Genomic DNA, 7,239 nt, shown 5'->3' on the forward strand with positions numbered 1-7,239 from the left:
AATAAAAGTCCACATTAGTCATATTGGCAAGCTTTTTGATGGACTAGGTGGTTTTTGGAAGAGGGCCAATAAAGTGTAGGATTTGAAAAAATTGTTTCATAACTAGCTATATTTTCTGGTACTTATACATGTTACGTCTTTACGTACAGTTGATACAACTCGAAGCTAGTATCAACTCTGTAAAACTGCATCATTGCAATATGTTATTTTAACAATACAGATACTACTTGCTTAGAAGGTGTTGTGAGGTTACACATGTTTGATGTATTTCTTTTAATTTAATGAGTTTTATTGAGTTATATATGCTGTTTATGAATCTGATTTGTGTCCATTAAACTGATATCTATTGTTAAGTTTGGCTCAGTCCGGTGCATTTTGAGAGGAGGAAAAATAATATCTTAAAATAAATCAAAATGTAAGTTGTTTTTTTTTTTAACTTAATATATGAGTAAAACGTAATACGTTGTATAATTCATGGAAAATATATAGTATGTAGAACAGATAAAACTTTTTTCATGAGGCAATTCCCTAATGTCGTATATAAAATGCAAGTTTTGTTTAAATGGGCTATATGAATAACGTTGCCTCAGAATATTAACAAATATTTCTTCTAGTTGAAAAACAGTACCGAGAAATTACTTGTAATTTTTAGCCACTGCTCATAGAATGGCTCTGAGTTTTTCTCATACAAACTTTTAGCTTATAGCTCTGTCATTTCTTGAATGATTTGAGATCTAACTACAGTTCTAGACTCAGGAGGTCAATCCCTTTTGACAGATGTGTTTGATCATAGGTCTTGTAGATTAGTTTACTCTAATCCTGCCTAAAAGAATTTCAATTTGAGGGTAGGCTGATAGACATCCTAATGAGTAATAAAACCAAATCGTGTATATGTGCACCCCAAGCTTAGTATTGCTGGTGCACAGAAATATAGCTAATAAAAAGGAATAAAAGGTCTGGACCACACAACCAGGCATGAGCACCTTTAATTTTGTACTACTGACTAAAATGGAGGTCAGCTTGTAAGCAGCAGCCACCACCACTATAAGAACTCTTTGAACCACACAACACAAGTGATTATCACTTATAGTGTGGCAGCATTATATCTCAAACTTTGGATATTTCATCCACAGCCCAGTATATTAATCACTGTGTCATGCCTGACCTGTAGTTTCAAAGACAGACAAGAGGGAAATTCTCAATATGCAGGATTAGATTAAATTAATCTACGACTGATTAAAATGGAGGTCAGCTTGTAAGCAGCAACCACAACTATGAGAACACTCTTGAGCACCTTTAATTTTGTACTTGCTTGGTTGTGTGGTTCAAAGAGTTCTTATAGTTGTGGTTGCTGCTTACAAGCTGACCTCTATTTTAGTCAGTAGTACAAAATTAAAGGTGCTCATTCCTGAACCACTGATATGGCTGTTTAAACAGTCTTTTACTTGAGCTACTATTCAGGTTGAAAAGTCCAGTACTGATTCTTGTAAAACAAAAAGTAATAGTCACCAACTATGACATTTTCATGAGAGTCCAAACTAGGAATGGGGGGGAAATCATCCTAAAGTACATTACCTTTTTTTATGGGTAGAAATTGTGTTTGAAAGAGAGAAATAGCTATCTTAAGGTGAATTATTTTTTTCACACTATTTTAGAGGATTTCCTGTTTTCACTGTTTTTTTTTCAGGATCTGGACAACTCTTTCCTTAGCTCAGAAGAGAAAAATGGAATTCGAAACTTTTTGACAGACTGTGGACATGTGTTGTTGACTAGAATTACTTCACCAACTGATAGGTCAGTCACAGTGGGTAATGTCTCCCTTCCATCAACAAGCACCAGTTCTCAAACTTTACAGGTGAGTTAATATTAAGTAATGAACATTTTTAATCGTGGTTGTGAAAGAAGTTATACTAAAAACTAGAAACATTAGAAAACATTAGAAACAAAACACTGTTATTATTTATGAATGATGCCTAATATTAGTTACTCATTATTGTACTTGTTCATGTATCATCGAGTTCCTGTGATGTATGAGCTTATATGTCTTTTTGAGTATTAAGAATAGTGATGTTCATAAAAATGTAATCCAAATGAGTCTCTGTAGTTTTTACTCTGAAACAGTTGTGTATCTGTTTACATACTCATGTTTGTGTCTACATGATACTTAAATATATAAATTTGTAACTGATCTTAATGCAGTAGAAGTTTGTATCAAAAATTAGAAGATTTAGCCTATTTTAGTGTCTAAAATCTTAGGGTCTTTCAAAAATTCATAACTTTACAAGCTATCATTCAGTTGTGTTTTGGTACGTGTATTAAAACTTTTTTTAAATTATCAGGTCTGCAGCTTGATCAGAGAAGTATTTCTTACACGAGAACTGGCATCCCATTCACATGTGTTGTGTGGTCAGTTTCACATGAAAGAGAACAGTCTTGGGTACCAGTTATTGAAGAATGGACGTCTAACCACTGATTTAAAAGAAGAACTTAAGTCATATAAGGAACTTAGCCTTCCTGGAAAAGAGGTAAAAAATGGACATAAAATAAATACTCACTCTGTTAACTAAAAACTTTGGCAGTTTTATTACAAGTTTACTCTTACATTATGTACTTTTTTTGAATGCCAGTGGTTACAATTAGTAGGGCTTTTAACAAAAAAAAGAATAACTCTCAGCTCATAGTTTTTTTTTCAATGATAAAATTCCTCCAGGATTTGACTTAAGATTGCTTTGTGAATCCTGACTAACTCAGTAAATCTTTTGCCTGTGGTGGTGCTTTTTATGTTCTCGTCTAAAACTCCCATGTTCATGTTTAGGTATTTTGGAAAAAATTGGATATATGTATATGGAATGATCATGTATGCAGTATTTTTTAAAATAATTTTGATATAAAGGACTAATCTATCATAGAAAGTGAGATGTGAACAGAAATAATAAAACATTGCCCTTTGTATTAACGCTCTTTAGTTAGATACTATGCTGTGAATTAATTATGTTTGCACTGTTTTCAATATACCTGTACTTGACAGTAATATGGTAGGTAGTAACACACCGTTATTCAAAGTCTTTTGTATTCTGTTGTTGTAGATAAAGATATTTCATGTTCATATATATATATGTGTATTTAGTAGTTGACTGGAGTCAAAGTTTAAAAGACAACTAAGTACTAATACTACTAACATTAATACATTAAACAAGAGGGAATCCTCAATAGCTGTGGCACTTGAAATTCTTTTAGGCAGAATTAGAGTGAATTAATCTATGAGACCTTTTTTTTCCCCTCTTTTATTAGCTATATCTTTCTGCACCAGTAAGACACGGATGCGATAATGTGTGCGTTTTGTTATAGCAAAGCTACATCGGGCTATTTGCTGTGTCCACCGAGGGACAGATGCAATAGTAATTTGAAAACTTTTAACAATGAATAATTGAGGCTATTATGCTTATAAATTCCTTTTGTAAAGTATGAAGTTGTAAAATTATTGTGATTGTTCAACAAACAGCTTTTCTGAAAATTACTGACAAAAAATGTATCTCCTTTCAAGAGTTTTGAATTTCAATTTTTGTAAGAAATATGTGTCACGTATAAATAAAACAGATGGCCAATTGTTTGGCAGAGAGCATAAGTGGATCTTTCCTGAGATCCAAGACTAGGACATTCAAATGTTAATTGAGAAACATATTTTACTCGGTGACTGATCTCACAGTACTTCAGCATTCAATGTATTAACAAATGTTATGTGTACTCTTGATACAACTTGTGTTTTGTGTTTTAACAGAATGTTGCTTTGGTGAGTGTTTTGAACAACTCATTCCAGTGTCCTGGATTTAGCCTTCAGAGTTGTTACCAGGCGGTTAAGGTAGGAGATTTTATGATTTTTTTTTAAAAGCTTGGAACAAATTCTTCCAAATGCTACTATTCTCTTTCTCTATTTATATACACTTATGTGATTGCATAAAATTTGAATAAGTGTTAATAGTTGTCTCAATCTTTTTATTGGCATTTTCTGTTTATGATTTTGATAAAAATTGGTGTTTTTTTTTTATGATTTTTAATTCAATTCAGCTATTGAGATGTGAGTTTTAATTGTATTAAATATACTTTGTAGGGCTACTTACAAAATTTCCCCAAACTGGTCTGGTCAAAGACTGAGGGGGTTACACCTGTAATTTCCAGGTATCCAGGGTCAGCCCCGCATAATTTTATTTTGTAGCCAAACTTATCCAACAAGTATTTTTTTTTAACTATATCTGTCAGTTGATGGTCAAGATATATTATGTCTAAACCCAGGATTCTCCCTAAATTTGAATGAAGATGTTCGAATAAAGGTTGAAGAGGTCAACTAGTTGGGGTGGGGGGTCAAGTCATTTCTGGGGTCTTATTCTATTTCAAAGTATCTGGTATTACCAAATAAAATCAACCATTAGAAGAAAAAAGTGAGTGTGGCCATGATCTAATCTAAACTTTTAGAACAAAAGTCTTCAAAATTATGTACAGTTAATATTTGTTTACATTTATCAAGAAGCAGCAGCCAGACCATAAAAATGTATAAAAAAATGACTCTGCTGCTCCGTCAAACATATACAACTTGCACCGACGCCCTTAAAGATGTTCACTAATATTACTTCTTTGCTGTCAAAAATTCTAAACATTTATCTGCTTAAGCTTTAGTCACAAATTTAATTCTTGAAAGTATACAAATAAACATCAACAGATGGAAAACACTTTTAGATCAGAATGTTTGTCACATTGTTTATACGGGTCTTGTCACATGTTTATACGAGTCTGTCATGTAGTGCATAACTTGTAGTCTTTGCAACCTGTTTTATATATATTGGTGAGACAAGCTGCAAATTTAATGAGAGTTTTTGTGAACCGATTAGTCGACAATTTGACAGTGACAAACATGATCTCTCGTGTCTCAGACTAGTTATCGTGAAGTCTTCTTCAGTTGTACGTTCATCATTTGAATGTTATATCCCCATATGTATTAAACCAAAACATTTCTTTCATTTCCTGTGTCCTTCTGACTAATTGTTTTTACATTTGTTTTCTGTGTCCTATATATATATATATTTTAAATCCACACCTATTGTTCTCTCCTTTCTTTTTATTTTTTTATAACCAATACTTTAGAACCTGAAGAAAGAAAATATGCCATATTTTATTTCCATTACATGAGATTACGTTTTTGACATTTTATTCACTTACATTTATTTATTGTGTATCATTTATCTGGATTTTACTGTGCTTTTATTTCCCTACACTACAATGTTTTATTGTAGTTTACAACTCAAAGTTTTATATTATTTTAGTTTTCATTTTTAACTTTCAAAAGGAAATATATAAAATAGTCCTTTGTCCACATTTATCTGTATCATATGATCCATCTTCCCTCTGAATTGCCCATTTTATATTTTCTTTTTACCCTTTTATAACCTTAGAGTGTTCTACCAATTATACACTGATTCTTTTAATATTGAGGCCCGGAATGGCCAGGTGGTTAGGGCGATCGACTCGCAATCTGAGGGTCACGGGTTCGAATCCTCGTCCCACCAAACGTGCTCGCCCTTTCATCCGTGGGGACGTTATTATGTGATGGTCAATCCCACTATTCATTGGTAAAAGAGTAGCTCAAGAGTTGGCGGTAGGTGGTGATGACTAGCAGCCTTCTCTTTAGTCTTTCACTACTAAATTAGGGACGGCTAGTGCAGATAGCCCTCGTGTAGCTTTGGGTGAAATTCAAAAACAAACAATCTCTAATATTGACAAGCCAGAATACAACTTTCTAGCCTCCCAGCTTCTTGTTTTACCGAGCTACATCTCATCCCGTCTTCCAAAAAAATGCCAGTAATAATTCTATCTAATATTTGCTATTAGAGTATTTAAAAGTAGTAGAAAGAGCAGATTGTTCTCGACAAGATTCACAATGAGGCTAGTTTATTTTGTTGCTCGTAATTAGATATTTAGCCCCAGTTTTATTTTACTGCTTATTTAATTTACTGCTTAGTTAGAAAGTTAGTTTAATTGCAGTTTTTTAGAATATGTTATTCTGTTGTCATATATATATATATATATATTTGTGTTCAAAAGTGTATATATTAAAATCTCCCAAGAATTTGTATTTAAAGAATTAGCTTAGTGAAAAAAGTAACGCTTAACTTGGCTATGGTTTACACTCATAAAGATCATACAGGTCACTTACTTTGCTTGTGATGTTTGTGACCCATGTCTAATTGATTTGTGTTTTTTAATGTACAACAATAAAATCATAATTTACAAAAATAGTTGTGAGAATAGTTTGTCTTGCACTCAGACTATTGAGAGTCTGAGCCAGATTGACCGAATAAGATCACAGACAGATCTTTAGTAAAAATACCAATTTTTTCTGTATACAACAACCTTTCACATTTACCAAAGGCTTGCCAAATTTTGTGAATTTACTAGACATTAATTCTCCAGTATGGCATTAGTCTAGGTTCACTGACCTGTTTTTATAACTGTTTTATTAACCACCTGATGATGATGGGCCTTGGCTCAAAATATGGACATTATTTTAAAATAATTTGAGTGTTTTCCAGCCATCTGCTATTTATGTATGCCAATTTTTTTCAATTATCGTGTAACTAGATACAATTTACCTGCAACAAACACTCCCTGATACCGAAAAGTTATGGCTTAAATGCTGTTTTATAAATTTCACATAACAAAAGGATTTTGATTTTATGCTAAGCTAAGTGTATAGTCTGTCATGGGGCGAGTACTACCACCCACACCCCATTGTATACACTAACCTCACATTTCATTGCTAACTGAAATCAACCAACAAAGAGGCAGAAAAATGCAGTCAAGGCAGTCAAACGTCAGTAAATTCCTTTGTGAGCCAATCAGAATTAAGGTCACTCATGAAATGAATTCATGGCGTATTTATAGAATAATTATTGTTAAAAATCAGTAAGTTTAACAACTTCCAATACATAGAAAAGCCAGTGTGCTTTTTGGTAAGACTACATTCTAACAATGGCTTTTATGACATGTTACTTAGCAACAAAAGTATAACCTAATATTGCTGTTAGTCTATGCACTAAAAGTATAAAATGTATAGGCAAAACAAAACTGGAAAAATATTTGTTGATTTCTTAACTTAGAGTCTCCTTTGATTAAAGAGGTTTGTTTTTAATAAAAACATTGGTGATATAACAGAAAATAGCTTAATTCAGAAACGTTTTAAGTTAAAAT

At 32.5% G+C, this 7,239-nt stretch overlaps 1 long non-coding RNA gene across 1 annotated transcript; it reads left to right on the forward strand.

The window, feature by feature from the left end:
• Positions 1-1,309: 1,309 nt before the first annotated feature.
• On the forward strand, positions 1,310-3,888 carry LOC106459143. Its single transcript, XR_002610800.1, has 3 exons — positions 1,310-1,855; positions 2,340-2,525; positions 3,779-3,888. It is a non-coding gene; the product is annotated as an uncharacterized LOC106459143 (long non-coding RNA).
• The last annotated feature ends 3,351 nt before the right edge of the window (positions 3,889-7,239 follow it).

Source organism: Limulus polyphemus, unplaced genomic scaffold, assembly GCF_000517525.1.
Source record: "Limulus polyphemus unplaced genomic scaffold, Limulus_polyphemus-2.1.2 Scaffold1, whole genome shotgun sequence".
Classification (NCBI taxonomy): Eukaryota; Metazoa; Arthropoda; class Merostomata; order Xiphosura; family Limulidae; genus Limulus; species Limulus polyphemus.